The sequence below is a fragment of the Oryctolagus cuniculus genome, chromosome 9, assembly GCF_964237555.1.
Source record: "Oryctolagus cuniculus chromosome 9, mOryCun1.1, whole genome shotgun sequence".
In the NCBI taxonomy this organism is placed as follows: domain Eukaryota; kingdom Metazoa; phylum Chordata; class Mammalia; order Lagomorpha; family Leporidae; genus Oryctolagus; species Oryctolagus cuniculus.
The window spans coordinates 73,532,210-73,555,909 of record NC_091440.1 but is presented as its reverse complement, the minus strand read 5'-3'; the positions used below and the strand labels follow the sequence as shown (position 1 = coordinate 73,555,909).

The window sequence follows — 23,700 nt, the reverse complement described above, 5'->3', positions numbered from 1 at the left end:
TGCCTTCCCAGGTACATTAGCAGGAAGCTGGATTAGAAGCAAAGCAGCTGGGACTTGAACTGGCACTCTGATATGAGATGTCAGCCTTGCAAGCAGCAGCTTAACCCACTGCACCACAACACTGGGCCACATTAATTACAGGTGGCATCCTGGTATCAAGGGCCACCTGAAGATACCAAAATCCACGGATGCTCAAGTCACTTAAATAAAATGTCATAGTATTTGCATAAAACTTACACAATCCCACTGTGACTATAAATCTTCTCTAGATTACTTATAAAACCTAACAATGTAAATGTCATTTGAATAGTTGCTATACTGTATTGTGTAGGGAATAATGCCCAGACCAAAAGTTTGTACATGTTTAGCATAGATGCAATTTTTTTCTGAATAGTTTATATTCAGGCAAATAATTATTTGATTTCAAATAATTTTACTTCTTATCCTGTACTAAGTGGTTTATTTTAGAATCCTGAGATCTTTTCGATAAAAAGCCCAAAGAACTGATATATAGTTAACAAGAACAGAAGTTGGGTTTTGGCTATTGCTAACGTGAATATGATCATTTGAATTGCTCTTGGTAACAATGCAGCCTTAAAAGCAATGAGGAAACAAGAGAGTCTAATTGTGGGAATCCTTCTGCAGAAGCAGAAAAAATCGTCAGCATTTTAAAGGGGTAACGAAGACATTTTAAATATAGGGATTGCCCCCACTTCTTGAAATATAAAGTAGTGCTTTTGGCTATGATGGTAATTTCATACAATGAACAAAAATTAAAAACCACTAATATATCTGAAAATACAATTTACTGAATTTTACTGACTGGTAAATTATAGGCTGTACTGAGTCACTATGACAAATGTTAATGGAACATGGGAAGTTAAATGCTGTTTTCCCATTGGCTGGGTGACTGGTCTTTAACTGCTGGGGAAGACCAGCACAGTAAACAGGAAATCATCTCTATGGCAACGGGCCATTCAACTTAACTTTTTAACACATGAAGAGGTAATTACTTTATTTTTTATTTCCATTTTTATAATTTTCACAGTTTATAATAGCAGTGAGGACCTTTGGGTCAGGCATTTCCTGGCTGTTAATAACAGGCTGATTTAAGGTCACAAATGCTTAAACATTGTGCCAATTTTTTTTTTAATGAAAAGAGAGCTGTGATTTTTTTCCCCTTTCCTGAAGTCTGTAGTACAAATAAATGACAGAATTTTATGTTCACACACATGGTGTTTTGATTTCCTGCAGATGATAACATCAGAAAAGAGACTGTCAGCCACTAGGGTGTTGAAGGGTGGGGCTGGGGTATGACAGTAAAGCCAGAGGTGGGACCTCAGGAGGGCAGATTGGGAGATAAGCCAGGAGGTCCTGAGGGACCAGGGCAACCCCAGAGGCCATGGAATGTTCCCTGGGAGGCAGTGAACAGTGAGTGGTTTCTTATTACTGCACCATGGGACCCAGCATCTTCTGCAGCTCCCCAAGCATTGCCCACGTGGAACAGTTGGGAAACTCATTTCCTCTGCTAGGAGGCACGCTTAGTGACCCATGCATTAAAATATCCCAAGCAGACTGTAGTCATGAGTACCTGGAGAACAAGAGGGGAGGTCAGGGTGAAGTCATTAGTTAAGGCGTCACCGACGATTCAGGACGCAGTGCTCTTTGGCAATTCTGAATCCAGCTCAGGAGTCTGTTCCCAGACCTGGCTATCTGAAGGGAAGAAGGGGAGGATACAAGAACTCCATAGCAACCCTTTTACGTTCCTCCTGGCTATGGGACCCTCCTGTTAACCTTCAATGTGTAAGCATCCACTGTGAAAAGAGAATACCAGAAAAAGAGGTCTCTGCCACCCCTGGGAAGTCACCTCACTGCCACTGCCATAGTCATCCTGGTGCTGCCAAACCCAAGAGAGGCAAAGGGAAGACTGTAGGGAACATAGAGGAGAGAAGCAGATTCTTGCCAATCTCCACCCAGTCCAGAAACCAAACCCTCCACGTCTCTCGAAACAAGATAGGAGAGATGTGATCCACAGAAGGAAAGGAAGATCGATGCCAGAGAAGAGGAAAGAATCCTGCACGAAATGGAGACGCACGCAGTGCAGGCACCGGAAGGGAACGCGAGAATCCTGGAGGTGCTCCCCAGAGGCGGCGCCTCAACAATCGACCCTGGTGTTCTAATGGTGACAGCACATGTGGAGACAAGCTGATCAAGCTCTATTCAAAAGAAAACGCTGATATTTCTTTGATTTCTCTTCCTTAAAGGCACAGATTGATCTCTGTTGGGGAAGGGCTAGGTGCCACTAGTTGAATGTCTCAGTAACTAGACCAAAACACGGGAAAGTGGATTTTCCCTGCTGGTGTTTGAGGGGACCCTCCTGAATTCCTTTTGCAAGGATTTTTACAATTATCCTTCTCATTAGCATCATGGACACAAATGCCCAAGCCAAGAGGCCGCAGAGTTGGTTCTTTTGCTTTCCCATTTTCATCACAGATCTTATCCCCCTAAAAACTGAGATAACAGATCTGCTCTTTTATTCACAGTCCAGGATCCGGACATCCAGACTTTCCCACAACATCATTAAGATGGCATCACTTTCTACAGCTAGGGCTCCTCAGATGAGGGCTTCTGAGATTTAGATGTGTTGCTTTTCTCTTTTCCCTCCCAGTAGGAGCAAGCTGGTGGAAAATGTAAATAATGGAAAAATTTTCTTTCTTTCTTTTAATTTATTAACTAAGATGTTTTAGTAAATATCCTTGTTGTCATCACAGGAGTCACAGCTCTACCGGGAAACTCCTCTGATATTGAAGCAACGGCTGAGAGACAGACTGGACGCCACAGTCTTCCCTAGGAAACTATTGCTCTGGTGACTGTTCCTGTGGCCTGCATCCTCACGCTGTTAACATCTCTCAGGTATCCCTGGAAGAAGGGACAAGATTGAAACTGGGTTTTTGTTGTTTTTTTGTTTGGTTGGTTTTGGTTCGGTTTGGTTTGGTTTCAGGTCAATGAGTACAGGTGGATTTGCAGCCTGACTGATTTGGAACCTCCTTTTCTATTCTCAGAACATCTCTGATTCTCAAGTAGACACCAAATGCTTCCTCAAGTAGTTTGGCATAGATGGGAAACCTTCAAGGGGGAGGTGGGGTGTGAACTGAATATTTAAGATATGGTATAATCAGGTTGGCATTCACTTGAAGAAACTATCCCAGAAGATGGTGAAATAGTTATACAGTCCCTTTTACAACTGGTCAGCTTTGCCATTGTAGCACATTGTAGCATAGGAAATATATAAATGAATGAGCACGACTGTATTCTAATGAAAGATACAAAAGTAGGTAGCCTCGAGATTTGACCTTAAGGTCATAACTTGCTGATCTCTGGTCTAGAAGGGGGAATCCCTAAGTCAATACTTGTAGTAAACACACTGTTTTGAAAGGCAAAAAGTGACAAGAGAACAGAGAGAAAGGGATTCTCAATTTCCAAGTACAGAAATCAGGATAGGGAGTTTAAGCTGATATTTAAGGTGATTAGTAATTATCTGAGTTGCATAGACACTGGGGAGCTGAAAGAGTAGATTATTCCCAGGACATGGACAAGTATGGGCAAGTTCCCAAGCATGAAAGAGAGCAACGGAGGCATTTGGCATGGTTGGAAGAAGAATGAAAACTGGAAACTGGTGAGGTATGAAGCTTCATGTGTGTGCCAAGGACATATTATGGAGAGCACGGTAATGTTAAGAAATTTGAGATGTTCTAACTGAAAGGCAATGGGATGCTTTTATCTTTTTTTTTTTTTTTTTGACAGGCAGAGTGGACAGTGAGAGAGAGTGACAGAGAGAAAGGTCTTCCTTTGTCGTTGGTTCACCCTCCAATGACTGCTGTGGCTGGCGCGCTGCAGCCGGCGCACTGCGCTGATCCAAAGGCAGGAGCCAGGTGCTTCTCCTGGTCTCCCATGGGGTGCAGGGCCCAAGCACCTGGGCCATCCTCCACTGCACTCCCTGGCCACAGCAGAGAGCTGGCCTGGAAGAGGGGCAACCGGGACAGAATCTGGCGCCCCGACTGGGACTAGAACCCGGTGTGCCAGCGCCGCTAGGTGGAGGATTAGCCTAGTGAGCCGCGGCGCCGGCCAGGATGCTTTTATCAAGTTTCAAACACCAGAGTGGCATGATCACACATGTGTGTTTCAAAGCTCCTCCACTGAGATGGAGCCCAGGTTAAAGCTGTCAAACAGGTAGCCTATTAGAAAGCAGACGACCAGTGCACCCGAGAGATGATGCTCTGAGAACTGTGGCAATGGAGATGACTGGGGGAAATGGTTGAATAGCCAGGAGGTAGTGCTGGGGCAAGCAGCATGCTCAAAAACTGTTTCTGTGGTTTGAGGCCAATGGGCAAGCATGGCTCTGTGCCTAATGTGGAGTCTCACCTGCTTTCTAGAAAAGGAAGAAGCTTTGATGGGGAGTGACGAAGCACTTGTGGAAAGCCACAATTGGGGAAGACAGGAGTCAAAGCAGCCTGAGTTGAAGTGGAGCATCTCCTCTTTCCCCTCGCATTCCCAGCATGCAACAATGTGTCCTGGCAGAGGCTTTCTGCATAGATTTATGAGGTGAAGGCTCTTGTTCAGACATAGCTGCTGTGGTTTGGATGCTGAATGTCCCTCAAAGGCCCACTTGATAGAAGTCTTAGTCCTCAGGCCGGCACCACTGAGAACTGGTGTCACCATTAGGTGAGGTCTAAAGAAAACTCAGGTCATTGAGGGTGACAGAGATGTTTATAAAAGCCTCAGTTAGGTTCCATTCAATCTCTGATTACCAGGCTCAAGATACAACTGCTAACTCTAACCCATGCCCCTGCCATTGCCTTCCACTGCCCCCACCAGAGGCCAAACCAACTGAACCACTTGAATTTAGAATTGAACCTCCAAAAATGTGAGGTAAGTGAACCTCTTTATTTTATAATGTTAGCCTGCCTCAGGTATTTCATTACAACAATGAAATGCTGACAAAGGCAATAGTTAAAACCATGCTGGTGCTGATGAACTAATTCTCTATGATTAATACTTTTGAACACTTTAGTATACCTACTCTGAATGTGGCAGGCAGCCATGTTCCCCCTGATTAGTCAAACATATCCACTGTCCTGATCTGGCATCTCAGAATGTCAGCTGGACACAGAACATTCTTTAAACAGACTCAAAGATGAGTTCAGAGACTAAAAGACAGTCACTTATTATTTCAAAATATTTGAAATATGTTTGAAAGCAATAGGTAACGTTAAAAACTGAGCATTTTAATGCTAAGAAAAGCTAGATTCCAAGCCGTTACTTGCAATTCCACTAAGCATTAAGTTGAGTCTATTCCTGGTAATTAAGCGAATCTCACAGGAAGAAAAACAAAAACAAAAATTTAATTTTGCCTAAGACAAAATTTTCATTATTTGATGATTGCTTTATTTGAGAGAAACAACAGGTGCTGTTAGTCACAACATAGATGCATATTTAAAGTAAGATTTCTGGAGAGAATCTCTTACATTGGAGCATTCACTGCAGGGGAAGACAGGAGAGTAAAATGAGTACCTGTGGGTGGTCACTCAGTAGGACAGAATCCCATCTGAAGGCTGAGGTAGGGTGATCTGTGTCAGCCTGTCTTGGCATCCGACACCTGCTTTTGTGTTGCCATCAGCTTTGCACTTTTGGATAAACAGAAAACAGAAGCATCTTTGAGTCCCAGGTGCTCTAGGGATCTCCAGGCCCAGAGCCCTCATCAGTTCATGGCCTGACATCACCATCTACTCAGGCAAAGGGAAGCCAAGAGGTTAGGATGGATACCAACTTGCTTATTTCTTTCTCCTCCAAATCCGTGGCAGGGGTCTTCTGAATCCCTTCACTCCCATTTGTTTGCTCACTGAGCTGCTTATTCCCTAGGTTGGCCAATAAAACTGGTGAAATAAGTAACTGCCTAACAATCAGCTGTTTCCTTGTAAAGTATAATGGAAGTGATATCATTTTGTGCAGCTGGGTGTGAACCATGTGGAGAATGTAGTCTTTGGCAGGGGAGAAGGGGGATGTCAGGAGTTGTTACTTGTCTCTAACCAAAAAGATCACTGTATTATAATATATCACTTACCGGCAGAGATAATTCTTACACATCTTTGTATTTTTCACCGTGACATGAAGATAGAGATTTGATAAAGCTGTTGAGAACTGTGCTTTGATTTGTGGTCTTCCTGCTACCAATGGGCTGTGGCTTTCAAAAGAGATTCACAACTAACCTGCTCCAGTGACTTTCTGTTTCACTTGGGAACTACTCAGGATAAAGAAACTGCTCCAGAAAATTGAAGCTCTTTTGACCCAACCTAAATGCTAATTTCAGGCAGATTCTTTGCAATGACTTGCAGCTGTGACTGTCATTCTGCCATAGGGAAAGTGTCACCAAGACCAAGAATAGTAGCAGTCTGTCATCTCCCTGTTTTTGACGTTCTCATCTAAAATGTTAATTAAGAAGTTGCTATGCACAGAATGAAAATAAAAGTCAGGAAAAGTAGCAAAGGCAAAAAGTGCAATTGTGGTAATATTAAAACACAAAATTTGTTTTCCTGCATTGCACATGAACCCTATTCTGCTCATTTTGGCTGTGAACATTTTGTTTCTAATAGTGATGCCCACTGAATGAGAGGATATAGGCATTACATGGTTTTTCTTTCTGTTTAAAATCTATTACCAAAGTTAGTTACTGAAATATCCAGTTTTGATTCATCTATCATTTGTTGGAACTGTTCTTTTATTTCACACATTTGTTTGAGTTGCCTGTGTCTTGCATTTCCTCCTACAGAGGCCAACTCACAATACTTTCATGAGTCAGTGAATTCACAGGATCCTAATTTTTTCAAAATCTTTTGAAATGAAAAGGCGAGCAGAAGGCTTTAAATTATTAATTACTATTGTACTTACATGATAATAACAACATATTTCTAAGAAAGAAAATCCATACTTATCTAAATGCTTGTATAATGTTTATCTCTTATATTTTAGGTTATTTCTTTCTTTACTAATGAGATTTCCAGAGAATATTTGAAAATTTGTTTATTAAACTAACAATGCTCTCATTTATAAGTCCAGAACTCTCTCTGCTTGCCAAAAAATATGGTCAAAAACAGCAAAGCCTGGATGGAATTGAAATTTGCCCTTTAACCTTTTCTGCAAGGATGATATTTCAACTATCTTAGGAATGTGTCAGATAAAGGAAGTGAGTTCCACAAGACAAATGGAGAGGGAGAGAAAGAGAAAGAAAATTACACTGAACCAGAGAATCAATGAATCAACAGTATTTGTTGGTCAGCTACTGCTCCTACTAGCTTGTTACAGGCTTTTATTCATCCTCTTCACTAATTATGTAAGGATTTTAGCCGAAATGAGGCAAGTCATTTTCTGCCTTCCCTGGTTGTCAGTCAGAAGTTCTTTCAACTAATAAGAAGTTACTATATTTTAACATTTTTAGCAAATTGGTTTAAAAAGTTCCCAAGTTCCCTAAATAGTCAAGTTATGAGTCTTTAAGGTCAGGCACATTGTTTCTGGCACTAAAATAATGAAACAATAGAAACTGTCCCAGACATTAGCTTCCACAGCATTTTCTCCATAGGCAGAGTCATCAAAAGCAGACAGTTTTTAATTCATTGTTGCAATTAATATTACCTTTACACTGAAGAGAAAATTTATATTGATGACTATCTTTCTATATAAGCACAATCAACATTTTTTTCATGATAACTTGCTTTTTCTTTGATAGTATTATATTAAATGCCATCTCTATTTTTTCAAGATTTTATTTATTTGAGAGGTAACGTTATAAACAAAGAGAGGGAGAGACAGAGAGAATGGTCTTCCATCTACTGGTTCACTCCCTAGATGGCCTCAATGGCTGAAGCTGAGCTGATCTGAAGCCAGGAGCTTCTTTTGGGTCTCCAACATAGGTGCAGTGGCCAAAGCACTTGGGCCATCTTCTAATGCTTTCACAGGCCATAACAGAAATGGATCAGAAGAGGAGCAGCCAGGACATGAACCAGTATCCATATGGGATGCCGGTGCTTCAGGCTGGGCTTTAACCTGCTGAGCCACAGTATTGGCCCTGCCATCACATTTAAATTTGTAGAAACTTTTTCCAACTACTGGTTGGAAGAACCAGCTACTGGTTGAAGAACATGATTTAGTTAGAACTGAATAATTCACTTAATCAGAGAACACATTCATATTAACTGTAGCACATCACATTCGTGGAACTCAGGCAGGTAACTCACTCCTCACTTGGCGTTGCTCAACAGATAAAGAGATGTACTGATTGAGTGATGAAGCTAGTGCTAATCATTTTATCACATGTTGGTATATTTTATTTCATTGATTTTCATGTTTGAAAATAAATTTTAAAAACAGAATTATTAACTTTTATTTAATAAATATAAATTTTCAAAGTACAACTTTTGGATTATAGCGGCTTTTTCCCCCGATAGTCACCCTCCCACCCACAACCATCCCATCTCCCACTCCCTCTCCCTTCTCATTCTTCATCAAGATTCATTTTCAACTATCTTTATATACAGAAGATCAACTTAGTATACACTAAGATTTCAACAGTTTACATCCACACAGAAACACAAAGTATAAAGTACTGTTTGAGTACTAGTTATATCATTAATTCACATAGTACAACACATTAAGGACAGAGATCCTACATGGGGAGTAAGTACACAGTGATTCCTGTTGTTCATTTAACAATTGACACTCTTATTTATGATGTCAGTAATCACCCAAGGCTCTTGTCATGAGATGCCAAGGCTATGGAAGCCTCTTGAGTTCACCACCTCCAACTTATTTAGACAAGGCCATAGTCAAAGTGGAAGTTCTCTCCTCCCTTCAGACAAAGGTACCTCCTTCTTTGATGGCCTGTTCTTTCTGCTGGGATCTCACTCACAGAGATCTTTCATTTAGGTAATTTTTTTTTTCCACAGTGTTTTGGCTTTCCATGCCAAAATACTCTCATGCGCTTTTTAGCCAGATCCGACTGCCTTAAGGGTTGATTCTGAGACCAGAGTGCTGTTTAGGACATCTGCCATGCTTTTTTTTTTTTCAGGGACCTGAATTTTTTTTTTTTTACTTTTATTTAGTAACTATAAATTTCCAAAGTACAGTTTATGGATTACAATGGCTCCCCCCCCCGCCCATAATTTCCCTCCCATTCTCACCCCTCCCATCTCCCACTCCCTCTCCCATTCCATTCACATCAAGATTCATTTTCAATTCTCTTTATATACAGAAGATCAATTTAGTATATATTAAGTAAAGATTTCATCAGTTTACACCCACACAGAAACACAAAGTGTAAAATACTGTTTCAGTATTAGTTATAGCATTACTTCACATTGGACAACACATTAAGGACAGATCCCATGTGAGGAGTAAGTACACAGTGACTCCTGTTGTTGACTTAACAATTTGACACTCTTGTTTATGGCGTCAGTAATCTCCCTAGGCTCTAGTCATGAGTTGCCAAGGCTATGGAAGCCTTTTGAGTTTGCCGACTTCGATCTTATTCAGACAGGGTCATTGTCAAATTGGAAGTTCTCTCCTACCTTCAGAGAAAGGTGCCTCCTTCTTTGATGGCCCGTTCTTTCCACTGGGATCTCACTCGCAGAGATCTTTCATTTAGGTCCTCTTTTTTTTTTTTTTTTCCCCCTGAGTGTCTTGGCTTTCCATGCCTAAACTACTCTCATGGGCTTTTCAGCCAGATCCGACTGCCTTAAGGGCTGATTCTGAGGCCAGAGTGCTATTTAGGACATCTGCCATTCTGCTGTAAATCCTGCTTCCCATGTTGGATCGTTCTCTCCTTTTTAATTCTATCAGTTAGTATTAGCAGACACTAGTCTTGTTTATGTGATCCTATCATTATGATCACTTGTGAACTGAAACTGATCACTTGGACTAGTGAGATGGCATTGGTACATGCCACCTTGATGGGATTGAATTGGAATCCCCTGGAACGTTTCTAACTCTACCATTAGGGGTAAGTCTGATTGCACATGTCCCAAATTGTACATCTCCTCCCTCTCTTATTCCCACTCTTATATTTAACAGGGATCACTTTTCAGTTAAATTTAAACACCTAAGAATAACTGTATGTGAATTAATGAGTTCAACCAATGGTATTAAGTAGAACAAAATAATACTAAAAGGAATAAAGTAGTAAGTTGTTCCTCGACAGTCAGGACAAGGGCTGATCAAGTCATTGTTTTTCATAGTGTCCATTTCACTTCAACAGGTTTCCTTTTAAGTGCACAGTTAGTTGTCGCTGATCAAGGAGAACGTATGTTTGTCCCTTTAAGATTGGCTTATTTCACTCAGCATGATGTTTTCCAGATTCTTCCATTGTGTTGCAAATGACCGGATTTCATTGTTTTTGACTGCTGTATAGTATTCTATAGAGTACATATCCCATAACTTCTTTATCCAGTCTTCTTAAAAATAGAAGTTTTTAATATTTTCCTGTACTCTAGCCTAATCAGCTCATGTCAAGAGCCTTGGATGATCACTGACATCATATATAGGAGTGTTAATTGTTAAATAAACAACAAGAGTCACTGTGCACTAACTTCCCATGCACGACCTCTGTCTGCAAAGAGTTCACGAGACTCAATAGTAATAGTTGTTCTCAAGAATCACTTCCTTTTAGTGTGTTAAGTGGAGGATATTCTTATGTTTCATAAGTTATAGTTACATCTCAGAGCTCACAAAAGATGTAACTTGGGTTTTCCTTTAAAGATAATTAAATTCCTAAAAGGAAAGTAGAAGAAGGAAGGAAGGGGAAAAAAAAGGTGAAATTATCTTCAAGATGTAATAACTTTGAATAGCTCTTGTCTGGACTGTTGAGGAACAGTTATTTTGTGTTGTTGTTGTTGCATTTTCTTTCTCATGCAAAGCATTGAATTCTTTACCTACAATAGAGTTAATCCTCTGTATATGAAGTTACATGAAAATAGATCTTAGTGAAAAACAGGGAATAGGAGAGGGAAGAGGAAGAAAGTTGGGAGAATGGGTGGGAGGGTGGGTACAGTGGAAAGAATTACTATGTTCCTAATGTTGTATTTATGAAATGCATGAAAATACATAAAAATAAATTAAAAATAAATACATAAATAAAATAAATAAATGAAGTAATGATAGACAAGAATACTCCAAAATCAATGACACACAGAGAACTACAGACTCAGAAAGCTCAGAAAAGGGGCTGCCATTCTGGTGCAGTTAGTTCAGCTACCACCAGTGTTGTAGACATCCCATACGGGTGTTGTTTGGTGTCCTGGCTGCTCCACGTTGGATACAGCTCTCTGCTAACATGCCTGAGAAAGAAGCAGAAGATGATCCAAGTGCTTAGGCCCTTAACCCAGTTAAGAGACCTAAATGAAGTTCCTGGTTTTGGCCTGGTCCGATTCTGGCCATTGTGACCATTTGAGGAGTGAATCAGCAGATGGAAGATCTCTTTCTCTCTCTGTCTCTCCCTCTCTCTGTAACACTTTTTTTCAAATAATAAATAAATGAATATTTTTTAAAAGTTCAGAAGATATCCAACAGGATAAATATGCAAAAATCTACACCTAGGCATATCACAGTCAAACAGCAAGAGAGAGAGAGAGAGAGAGAGAGAGAGAGAGAGAGAGAAAATCTTAAAAGATAGAGGGTAAAAAGTACCAGTACTGAAACATCACATGGAGTCCCATAAATGCATGTATAAAGATGTAAAAAATTTTAATAGAAGCACCTAACCTTAGGAGTAGCGGAAAAATAATTACAGTAGACTTTTCATCAGAAACCAATCAGAGAAGAAGAAAGTAGAATGAAATAAAGTGTTGAAAGAGAAATCCACCAATATAGAACTATATACAGTGAAATTATTCTTCAAAAGTAAAGGAAGAACAAAGACTTTCTTAGAGGAAATTCACCATCAGCAGACCTTCTTTGCAAGATGTGTTCAAAGATGTTTTGAGGGTAAGGAAAAATGCTGTGGGTCAGGAACCTGGATGCACATGAAGACAGGGAGGGGGAAGGATATTTGGTGCAGAGGCTAAGATGCTGCTTGAGTTACCTGCATCCCACATTGGAATGTCCAGTTCAAGTCCCAGCTCTTCTGTTTCAGATCCAGCTTCCTGTTAATGCTTACGTAGGAGGCAGCAGTAATGACTCAAGTACTTGGGTTCCAGCCACTCATGTGGGAGATCTAAATTGAGTTCTGGGTTTCTGACTTTGACCCAGCCTAGTTCTGGCTGTTGTGGCCATTTGAGGAGTGGACTTGTAGCTGGGAGATCCCTGTCTGTGTCTGTCTCTCTTTCAAATATACTGAAAATAAAAATCTTTAAAAAGAGGTGTGACAGGGAAGCAATAACTGCAGATAACATTTTTTTAAAAAGATGTTATTTTTAGAGCACTTTAGGCTTCATTATATGGTTTTTGGTATGCCTGCACATGCCCCACCTTAACAATCACTACCCTAAGTGAATGGTATAGTGGTAGTGAAATAATAACAGTGACTTATAGCTATATAATTTGAATCTCCCTAGTTCTCCCAAGAAAAGACCATGAACAGTGACATCTTGAATGTTTTTGTCTTTTTGGACTTACCTAAATATTTTAAGACATCATGTTTTCACTAAAGACCATTCAGTAACTGCTGGATCTTGTTTGAGAATCATATGTATTTATAAATTGTCTATTCAATTGTGGTCTATGTCCTCCTTATTAATGGCTGCTATCCAGTCAGTAACTCAGGGAATATTTTACTGCTGTTCCCAGGGCTACAGTCTTTGGTGAAGATATTGATCCTTTTCCCAGAACCCTACCCAAGATGCCAAGCTTGGAGTAGGTTTCAGAGGAAAAATGAGTAGTTCAAGATAATAATTTAGTTGAAATGATGACATGATCCAAATGGAAGATCTCCAGTTGACACTTATGTCTCTATAATATTTTTTTACTTTATAATTTTTAATTTCACAATCATTTTCAACCAAATGTTCCTGCCCTGAACTATTTGTAATATTGAGGAGTTGGAAACAACCTTTAAATTGCTGCCACATTTCCACTCTGAAAAATTCCAAAGAGTACAATTGTTTCATTGGCAGAAAATGTATTGGAAGGAAAAATACAGAAAAAAATATATCTACCCACCAATAAATTATTTCAAAAGCAATTCTAATAAATATTTGCATAAATACTTATAAAACTGGCTAGTGATGAACCCCAATTACTCACACAGGAAAAAATAGTATTTGAGGAAGTCATTTTTAAGATAATCATCTACGAAACCAAATATTCATCCAAAGCCAAGTGGTTGGTTTTCATCACTGCATTTTGTTTCACATTAGGTTGCTCGTGATCTAATTGTTTATTTAGCCAAGTCACTTGGGAAAGGCGACCTTCTCCCCAGTTCTAAGTCACTTTCTGTGGGTCAGGTTCTGGAAGTGACTCCTTGGGTCCCAGTTATTAACCAAGAGCCCCATACAAACAGGTACTCCCTTCAGTCTGTAGCCTCACCCACCAGGAAGTGTCAGCCAATCACTGTAGCCCTCTGGATGCTGTCACCTCTTCCTTCAGGAAACTCTTCCAAGCCAGCCTTCCTCACTCCCACCCAACAACAAACTTCCAGGTAAGCATAATACAAAAATACTTTAAAAGTTTGTAAAAAGTGGACTTAAAAGATAAGTTTATTTTGGTGCAAAATTATTGCAAAATTATTGAGAAAAAGTTCACAGGAAATGTATATTATGAAGAAACCTGTGCATAGATTTAAAAATATAATTATAGCAAAATAAACTTATCCTTTGATTCTATCTGCCACAGATGTTTTAAAGTACCTTCACATGCACACAGCTGCTACACAGAGATATTTAATGGGCCAGCCTTGTGGTGTAGGGGGTAAAGCCACCACCTACAGTGCCAGCATCCCATACAGGTGCTGGTTCGTGTCTTGGCTGCTTCACTTTTGATTGAGCTCCCTGCCAATGGCCTAGGCAAAGAAGTGGAATATGATCCAAGTGCTTGGACCCCTGCCATCCATGTGGGAGACCCAAGAAGAAACTCTTGGCTCCTGGCTTCAGCTTGGCCCAGTGCTGGCCATTGCAGTCAGTGCGGGGGGGGGGGGGGGTTGGGGGACAGCAGATGAAGATCTCTCTCTGTCTTTTGCTCTTTCTCTGTAACTCTGACTTTCAAATAAATAAATAAACCCTTAAAAAAGAGATATTTTATTGAGATGAATTTACTGGTATCAACTGAAATTTATTGTGAGTTCAATCATGAAAACAATGAGACTAGCTTCTTGTACTTAAGAACTAGAAATTTTTTTTATTTTCATTTCTCTTTATATACAGAAGATCAGTTTAGCATAAATTAAGTAAAGATTTCAACAGTTTGCTCCCACACAGAAACATAAAGTGAAAAATACTGTTTGAGTACTCGTTATAGCATTAAATCTCAATGTACAGCACACTAAGGACAAAGATCCTACATGAGGAGTAAGTGCACAGTGACTCCTGTTGTTGACTTAATAAATTGACACTCTTGTTTATGGCATCAGTAATCAGCCTAGGCTCTTGTCATGAGCTGCCAAGGCTATGGAAGTCCCCTGAGTTCACTGACTCTGATCATTTTTAGACAAGGCCATGGTCAAAGTGGAAGTTCTCTCCTCCCTTCAGAGAAAGGTACCTCCTTCTTTGGTGACCCGCTCTTTACACTGGGATCTCACTCGCGGAGATCTTTCATTTAGGTTTTTTTTTTCCCCCAGAGTGTCTTGGCTTTCCATGCCTGAAAAACTCTCATGGGCTTTTCAGCCAGATCCGCATGCCTGAAGGGCTGATTCTGAGGCCAGAGTGCTGTTTAGGACATCTGCCATTCTATGGGTCTGCTGTGTATCTCACTTCCCATGTTGGATCATTCTCTCCCTTTTTTATTCTATCAGCTAGTATTTGAAGACACTATTCTTGTTTATGTGATCCTTTTGGTTCTTAGTCCTATCATTATGAAAAATTGTGAACAGAAATTGATCACTGGGACTAATGAGATGGCATTGGTACATGCCACCTTGATGGGATTGAATTGGAATCCCCTGGTATGTTTCTAACTCTACCGTTTGAGGTAAGTCAGCTTGAACATGTCCCGAATTGCACATCTCTTCCCTCTCTAATTCCCACTCTTATATTTAACAGCGATCACTTTTCAGTTAAGTTTAAAAAATTTTGGGTTAGTGATAACTATAATTCACTTAGCCTCAGCACCAAATTCTCTCAGTTTTGTTTTGGTTTTACAGCACTTGGAATGTACTGGTCCAGCAGGTGGGTAGGTAGGTTTCCAAGACTTCTGTCTTCCAAGATTTCTGTCTTCATCTGTTTTGTGCTGTTATCATGGAACATGAAATTTATTGGCTCGGAGTCTTGCAAATTTTAGGGGCTGGCATCTGGTGAGGGCGTCCCTGCTGCATCTTTCCTGTGGTGAGAGATAGAAGGGCAAGAGAGAGAAAAACAGGGACTAAATTTGGCATTTTATAACAGCCACAATTCCCCCCACAAGGGAGGAGATCTCAGAGAATAATCACCCAAGGTCCCACCTCTTCACTGTTAGAACGGCAGTTAAACCTCAGCCTGGGTTTCAGAGAGGACAAACATTGAAATGACATCAGTTCCCAATGATCCTTGCTTCCTAACATTCATGTTTGTGTGATTTCCTCCTTTGTATATAAGTTGGACCTGGTGACTTCTAATGAATAAAGTATAAATAAGGCAGGGAGGTGTCACCTCCAGTATCAGGTCACAAAAAAGACTGTGACTCCCATCTTCCTAGAACTCACTTTCTCTAGCCCTCCTTGCCACCTTGTTATGAGGAAGCCTGCTGCCATAGAGTCAGCTGACTTTACAAAGAGACCTGCCTAGCAAAGAACAGAGTTAGGCCTACAGTCAGTAGTGCTGGAAGAACTAAATCCAGCCAGTGATGGGATGAGTGAGCTTGGAGGCAGATCCTTCACTAGGAGAGCCCTTGGATACCACAGCCCTGGCCAATCCCTTGATATCAACATGTGAGAGTTCCCAAACCATGTTAAGCCTCACCCATGCTTCTGACCTACAGAAATTGTGAGGTAATAAACGTTATTTTAAGTCACTGAATTGTACACTAATTTTTTTTGTTTGTTTGTTTTTTAATTAATTAATTTATTTAATGAATATAAGTTTCCAAAGTATGAATAATGGATTACAATGGCTTCCCCCCATACTGTCCCTCCCACCCACAACCCTCCCCTTTCCCACTCCCTCTCCCCTTCCATTCACATCAAGATTCATTTTCGATTATCTTAATATACAGAAGATCAGCTTAGTATACATTAAGTAAGGATTTCAACAGTTTGCTCCCACACAGAAACATAAAGTGAAAAATAATAGATGATCTTTTTTAATGATGATGAAATCAGATCAGACCTATTGTCATGTTTAATCCCAGTGAGAGTCAAGTTGGGAGTTGATAGTTTCTTTTCTTTTTTTTTTTTTTTTTACAGAGGATCAGTTTAGTGTGCATTAAGTAAAGATTTCAACAGTTTGCACCCCCATAGAAACACAAAGTGAAATATACTGTTTGAGTACTCGTTATAGCATTAAATTTCAATGCACAGCACATTAAGGACAGAGATCCTACATGAGGAGTAAGTGCACAGTGACTCCTGTTGTTGACTTTACCAATTGACACTCCTGTCTATGGCATCAGTAATCTCCCTATGCTCCAGTCATGAGTTTCCAAGGCTATGGAAGCCCTCTGAGTTCTCCGATTCTTATCTTGTTTAGACAAGGTCATAGTCAAAGTGGAGGTTCTCTCCTCCCTTCAGAGAAAGGTACCTCCTTCTTTGAAGACCTGTTCTTTCCACTGAGATTCACTCACAGAGATCTTTTGCCAGAGTGTCTTGGCTTTCCATGCCTGAAATACTCTCATGGGCTTTTCAGCCAGTTCCGAATGCCTTTAGGGCTGATTCTGAGGCCAGAGTGCTATTTAGGACATCTGCCATTCTATGAGTCTGCTGAGTATCTCACTTCCCATGTTGGATCACTCTCCCCTTTATTTATTCTATCGGTTAGTGTTAGCAGGTACTAGACTTGCTTATGTGTACACTAATTTGTAATACTACAATTGATAACTAATGCACCAGGCATGTAACTGTGGCGTGTAACAGATTCTGATAACCTCCCCTTGAGATCTCTGAATTCTTTTGAATTGGATAAAAATGCAGCAAAGGATACATTAGTGTATTTTCCCCAGAAAATCAATAAACCCAACAGCAGAAAATGATGAGTATAGTGTATCTGGAGTGATAGCCTATGTAATAACAATACTTTTGAGTGGGCTTTTGGGCTTGTTTCAGTATAAATAAATCCACTTTCAAAAAGTGGATTATATGCAAAATGTTTGCCCAAATGTTGGAAGATGACATCTATAATGGAAAGAGCCTAGGTCTTAAAAATCCTAGGCTGAGTTTCAGAGCCTTCATTTCTTCATAATAAACTAGAATCATTATACTCACCTCATGGATTCTAAGTGACATAGACAGTTCAGTGCCTTGTCAATTAATGTTCTTTCACTTTCCTTGTTGCAGGTTATAAATTTGAGGTCCAATGGGGCCGGTGCTGTGGCGCAGTGGATTAAAGCCCTGGCCTGAAATATTGGCATCCCATATGGGCACCAGTTCTAGTCCCGGCTGCTCCTTTTCTGATCCAGCTCTCTGCTGTGGCCTGGGAAAGCAGTAGAAGATGGCCCAAGTCCTTGGGCCCCTACACCCATGTAGGAGACCCAGAAGAAGCTCCTGGCTCCTGGCTTTGGATGGGTGCAGATCTGGCCATAAGCCAGCAGATGGAAAACCTTCTCTCTGTCTCTACTTCTCTCTGTGACTGTCTTTCAAATAAATAAAATAAATATTTAAAAAAATTTGAGGTCCAGAAATGTTGAAGGATTTGATGTACTCAAATAGGAGGGGCTCTTGTACCTACCTCTAATCTGACACACCCCCAAATTGCCAAAGCATTGAGTATGAGACTGAAATTTGAATTCAAATCCCTGCTTCTTCCACATCACATCATGACCCCCAGTCAGAAACTCTGTGTGTCTAACACAAAAAAAACTATTCTTGAGACTTCTGCTAAAGCCAGAAACTCTAGTAGAGTTTGTAGCACACTAAGAACAAAAGCTGACAAAGACAGATGGAAGAAGAGTGGCACTTCCTTTAGCTAAATCCACATTTAAAATGCCATCTTTCCAAACACAGTCTTTCCTCCACCCTCTGTCTTCAATTTTGACATTGATAGAGAGCAGAAAGTTTAGTTAGATGAAGCTACTAATTTGAAGGAACAATGGATAATGAATGGCACTTTCGTGTGGTGATTCTAACAGCCATTGTCTTCTACCATTTTTCTCCCTGAAACATTTCATCTTGTCTTACTGTCCCTTTTTGTATTGTTAAGGACTACAGATGTGTATTAGAGAGAGTGAAAAGAAGAGAGTTGCAGAACTGCTTGGAAGAGTAGAAGGTGTGAAACAAGAAGAAGCATGACAACAGGTGTCAGGAGGACATAAGAGCAGCTACTGGGTCCTTCCCCCATATGCTCATATGGGTGCCCTGGTCCAATGAATGAACTAATCAGAAAATGCTGCCGGTCCTCCATCCTTGTGGAGAAGTCTGAAGTGGCACAGGGCATTGCTGTGCTGGGTCTGGCCCTTGCTTCCCATTCTATGGAGAATGGAGCAGGGAATTCCAGATGCATGTCTTTTGTCTTCCATGAGGGCCACTTAGCTAACATCCTCTTGGGATTAAAAGAGAAATAGTTGAGCTTACTCATAACATATGACATGTTCTAAAAAAACCAAATGGGTGACTATGTTCCAAATAAAATCATTTGTGGGTAAGCAAAGTGTTGGGGTTCAGAAAACAATATCCCAAAGTGAATCCTAAGAAACAGTTTCTCTCTGACGTTTTGCCTTCCTGCCTCTTATCCCTCATTTTCCCCCAAGGCAAGCAATGTAAACCAGAATTTCTTTTCTCCAATATAAGCTATAGAAAACAGAACACCTTTCCCCCAAAACCATCCAGAAGGCTAAAAATATTGTTCTCTTGTTACCCCTACTTTCTGGGTAAGAGTTTGTTATGAGTGAATTCTCTCACTTTCCTTGTCTGATTGTAAATAATCAGACCCCCATACCAGGAAGTATCTTGCCCCATTCCTGGAAGGACAGAATGCTACACAGAGAGGCCAAGAATCTGAACAGCCAGGCTTTGTTGGGTCCTACCCCACCAGCCTATTATCATTAGATCATGCCCTTTTGTACAGTTACATTTATGTGGCTGTGCGTGCCTCACTTTATCTAAGCATAAAAATAGAAACTTTGCTGAGTCTTTGGGTCTTCATTGTGAAGGCTCCCATGTTAAACTTCTTGGCTGTATTTCAGTTAGCAACAATCCCACCTTAGATAGACCTTGTTGGCTATGTTACTACCACCCTGCAAAGCTTGACAGTGTTTCAAATTAAGAGAATATAATTCAGAATAAACAAAGCATTTGCTTTCCCAAGTTTACATCATGCAGTGGAAAAGTCACTGCCAAACATGGAGAAGCCTTGGCTTCTAGTCTACATTGGCAGTAATTACCCTCCACAGACATAAGCAGTGAGTTCTTCAGGCTCTCTCTTTTGCCCTGCATCCTGAGCAAACTAAACTTCTCCCCACCTCCATGACCATTATTTTGTCTGAGTCCTGTTCATGCCTCACCTGCATCACTGAAATGCCTTCGAAGTACAACTAAAGAGACTTCTCTTCCATGCCCTCCAATCCCTTTTCCCCTACACAGCTATCAGGGTGTATCTACAGAAGTGAATCCAGGTATGCGTTCTCTACCTAAAGTTCCTGTGATTTCCCACCACCAATCCTCTGACCCCCTCACTTGTTAGTCTGCAGTTTGTCCACCGTTGTCCTTGCCACTCTTGTCTTCAGTCCATTCTTGGGCCAGCTCTTCTTCCCTCTGTCTAGAACATTCTTCACCCGATTCTTCTCCCAAATCACTCCAGACTTGTGATATAATTAATATTATCTCAAGTAAAGGAATGAATAAATGCAAATTGTGATTTGCTTGTCATATATCAACTTAAACACTGGATCCTAAGATAAATTTTTCCTAAGCATTTTAGCCAAAGGAACAACTCAGATTCTCATACACATCTTTATTTATTTGAAAGGCAGAGTTACAGAGAGGCAGGGGCAGAGACAGAGAGAGAGGTCCTCCATCTGCTGGTTCACTCCCCAAATAGCTTCAACAGCTGGAGCTAGGCTGATTCAAAGCCAGGATCCAGGAGATTCTTCTGGGTTTCCCACGTGGGTGCAGAGGCCAAGAACTTGAACCATCTTCCACTGCTTTCCCAGGCCATAGCAGAGGGATGGATAGGAAGTGGAGCAGTCGGGACTGGAACTGGTGCCCATATGGGATGCTGGCACTGCAGGCGACAGCTTTACCCACTATGCCAAAGTGCCAGCCCAATGTGTGTCTTTTCTGTTAGAATGTAGCCTCCCTTTGGGAAGAGACCATTTCTGTCTTCTTAAGCATCATTTTCTCAGTGCCCAACATGGCACAATGCCTGCACAAACTTGGTTTGTAGAAAGTGCTTTTTGAAGAAATGAACTCAAATTCTGGCACACATATGGCTTACTTACTATTCTTCAAAGAATCTTTGAAGCCTATAGGAGAAAGATTAGGATCTTTGCACACCCTTAATCCATCACCTGGATGTGACTTCTCACGTCTTCTCCAGCACTGGAAAATTATTAGCATTTTAAATTGAGCTATATTCTTTTTAGTGTCCATCTATGCCCATAGGAATATGAATCACTTGTCTGAAAAGTCACCTATAACTTAGCCACATGTAATACTCTTGGCTAGCTTCCATTTGTTTCTCAAAATTCCATTTATGTACCTCTTCCTCTGAGAAACTCTCTTTGTTGGTGGTTTTTTTTGGTCCGCCCTTCCCTGCATCTGCTGTTAGCCCAGGCTTTGTTCTATTGCAGCCTCTATCACCCATTCAAGTAAGATGTTTCTCTGACTAGAAGGCTTGTTTCTTGAGGACCAAGATGTTTTCTTATTATTACTTTCTGTCTTTTTTGCCTGGTACATAGCAGATATTCAATAAATGCTTGTGATCAAGTATTAGTGAATGGCTGACTCACTTTTTCTGAATGGTGTAATAGTGTGAGAGGGACCATTACTGAAGACACATGCTTAAGTGTAGAATGCACTTAAGTTCAGGTAATAAGTCAAGTACTAGTGAGTGGTCAAGTAAAACATGCTGTTGTTGTGTTTTGAATTAATATATTGAGCTGCTAAAGCTGTTGGATTTGCAAATCAACGTCACTCAAGGTCATCAGTACCAGAAATGTTGCATACACCATGGACAGCTGCCCTGACTTTTGTCCATACACTAAAAATGTTGGTCCTTGCATTATAGTTGCTTGCCTTGACAATGGAATTGACCTCCTACCATGCATAAACACAGGATGGAAGAGCTACAAACTGCAACAGGACCAGATAAAGTGAATACACCTGAAAACCTTGGTATTCCTCTTTGAACAAATCTTGCCTTTGTATAAATCTTGACGTTTCCTTCCTTCCGTTCTTCTATTGTGTGAGGTGAGAGAAAAATCAGGCTGCTTTCAGGTGGAGCCACATTTGTCCTAGAGAAATATTAAAAATAATAAAATTAACATCTTGTGTTTGTTTATCCAATTTTTTTAGAATTGTAGGATACATGCCATTCATGGTAAACAGCCACAGGAATAACAGAAAATTTGAAACTATGTATCTGGAAATAAAAAATGAGTCTTGTAAAGCATTGCTGCTCAAAATTTGTCTCAGAGCACCTGGGGTGTTTTGTATAAAATGTTGGGTCCCAGGACCCTGAGAGACATTAAGGAGATGGAAGCCATCTGGATGCAGCTTGGGAGTTTGCGATTTTATGAGTGCCTGTGATAGTCTCATGCACATTCAAATTTGAAAGTCTACATTTAAAGTCTGTGATTTCTTAGATGGTAGAATGCCTAGGAAGGTAACATCAGGACAAGGGTCCTTGGGAACATGTAACCAGAGGATTGGAGCAGAATTGAAAAGGTGAGTTATTTTAGAGGAGAATGAAAGAAACTCAAGATCCTGAATCGAAAGGGCTAAAGTTTATATGGTAGCAATAAAGTGCTGACTACAAAAGGTGCCCTATTTTTCCCTGTGTGGGGATAGGGCATGTGGGCACAATTACCATCATCAAAAGGTTGTTCCATGTGTCACTAAAGAAAAAAAGTGGCTCTGGGACCACAATCATCTATTATTAGAAACGTAATAGTCATATCTTATTTTAAAACCTGTTTTTAATCTATTGCCACCTGTAAAACTAGACTAAACAGATCAAATGTTAAGGCTATCTAAAAATACTCTGAGCAGAAACATAATTAGGCTTCTAATTAGGATTATTATTTAGTAGGCTCTGTAGACAAGCCCAAAGAGATAAGCCCTATCAGTGGAATTAAGTTCTAAGCGTGTATTAGATTTATAGGGCTCAACTATGTGTTTTTTGGACGATATAGAAATTATGTTGAACACGTTTCAAAATCCAAATAATGATTACAACTTATTGCCATTTAAAGAACATTCTAAGTGTAGGGATTTCAACAGACAAAACAATGTCCCATTTGGAACTTTCTGGCTCATGAGAAAACTCAGCTATAGAATTATGCTCTATAAGTTTTCAGACACCATACCAAGGTAGACAAAGATAGCAAGAGAGAACTCAGAAAATTTCTGATTAGCTTTCTTAAGGTTGTCATATTTGTTTCACACGCTACAGCACAGTGAAATCACTTGATTTAATTACAAGTCATGGAAGCCACTCCGTGAAGAAGACAAAAAGTAAATATTTTCAGAGTTGACCTTTTTTTTTTTTTAACTAACAAGGAAACTGATTATTGTAGATTTAACAAAAAAAAGACATATGAGAGTGCTTTTAAAAGTTCATGGAAGGCTGGCGCCGTGGCTCATTAGGCTAATCCTCCACCTTGCGGCGCCGGCACACAGGGTTCTAGTCCCGGTAGGGGCGCTGGATTCTGTCCTGGTTGCCCCTCTTCCAGGCCAGCTCTCTGCTGTGGCCAGGGAGTGCAGTGGAGGATGGCCCAAGTGCTTGGGCCCTGCACCCCATGGGAGACCAGGATAAGCACCTGGCTCCTGCCTTCAGATCAGCGCGGTGCGCTGGCCGCAGCGCGCTGGCCGCGGCGGCCATTGGAGGGTGAACCAACGGCAAAAGGAAGACCTTTCTCTCTCTCTCTCTCTCTCTCTCACTGTCCACTCTGCCTGTAAAAAAAAAATAAAAGTTCATGGAAAAATGGAAGTAAAAGATAAGTTTATTTTTGTGCAAAAATTTGAAATCCATGTATGGTTTGGTCATAATATGTATTTTTGATGAACTTTTTAAGATCAAATACATAGATTTCAAAAGATCTGGTACCCAATAAACTTATCTTTTAATTGTATTTTTATGAACTTTTTAAAGTACTCTCTTTGAAGTAGGTCTTTGGTATATGTGTATTCAAGTAATCATTAGAAGAAAACATACACTCAAAATC

The 23,700-nt window shown here is 40.4% G+C and overlaps 2 long non-coding RNA genes across 2 annotated transcripts in view; one reads left to right on the top strand and one right to left on the bottom strand.

The window, feature by feature from the left end:
• Nucleotides 1–2,308: 2,308 nt before the first annotated feature.
• Nucleotides 2,309–18,000, top strand: LOC108178925 (uncharacterized). Its single transcript, XR_007913716.2, has 5 exons — nt 2,309–2,690; nt 2,772–2,913; nt 4,812–4,929; nt 13,541–13,678; nt 17,657–18,000. It is a non-coding gene; the product is annotated as an uncharacterized lncRNA (long non-coding RNA).
• LOC127487176 (uncharacterized) overlaps nt 17,894–23,700 on the bottom strand; it is a 47,028-nt gene continuing 41,221 nt past the window's right edge. Inside the window, exon 5 of the long non-coding RNA XR_007913715.2 lies at nt 17,894–21,768. This is a non-coding gene — a long non-coding RNA (uncharacterized lncRNA). The remainder of the gene's footprint in view (nt 21,769–23,700) is intronic.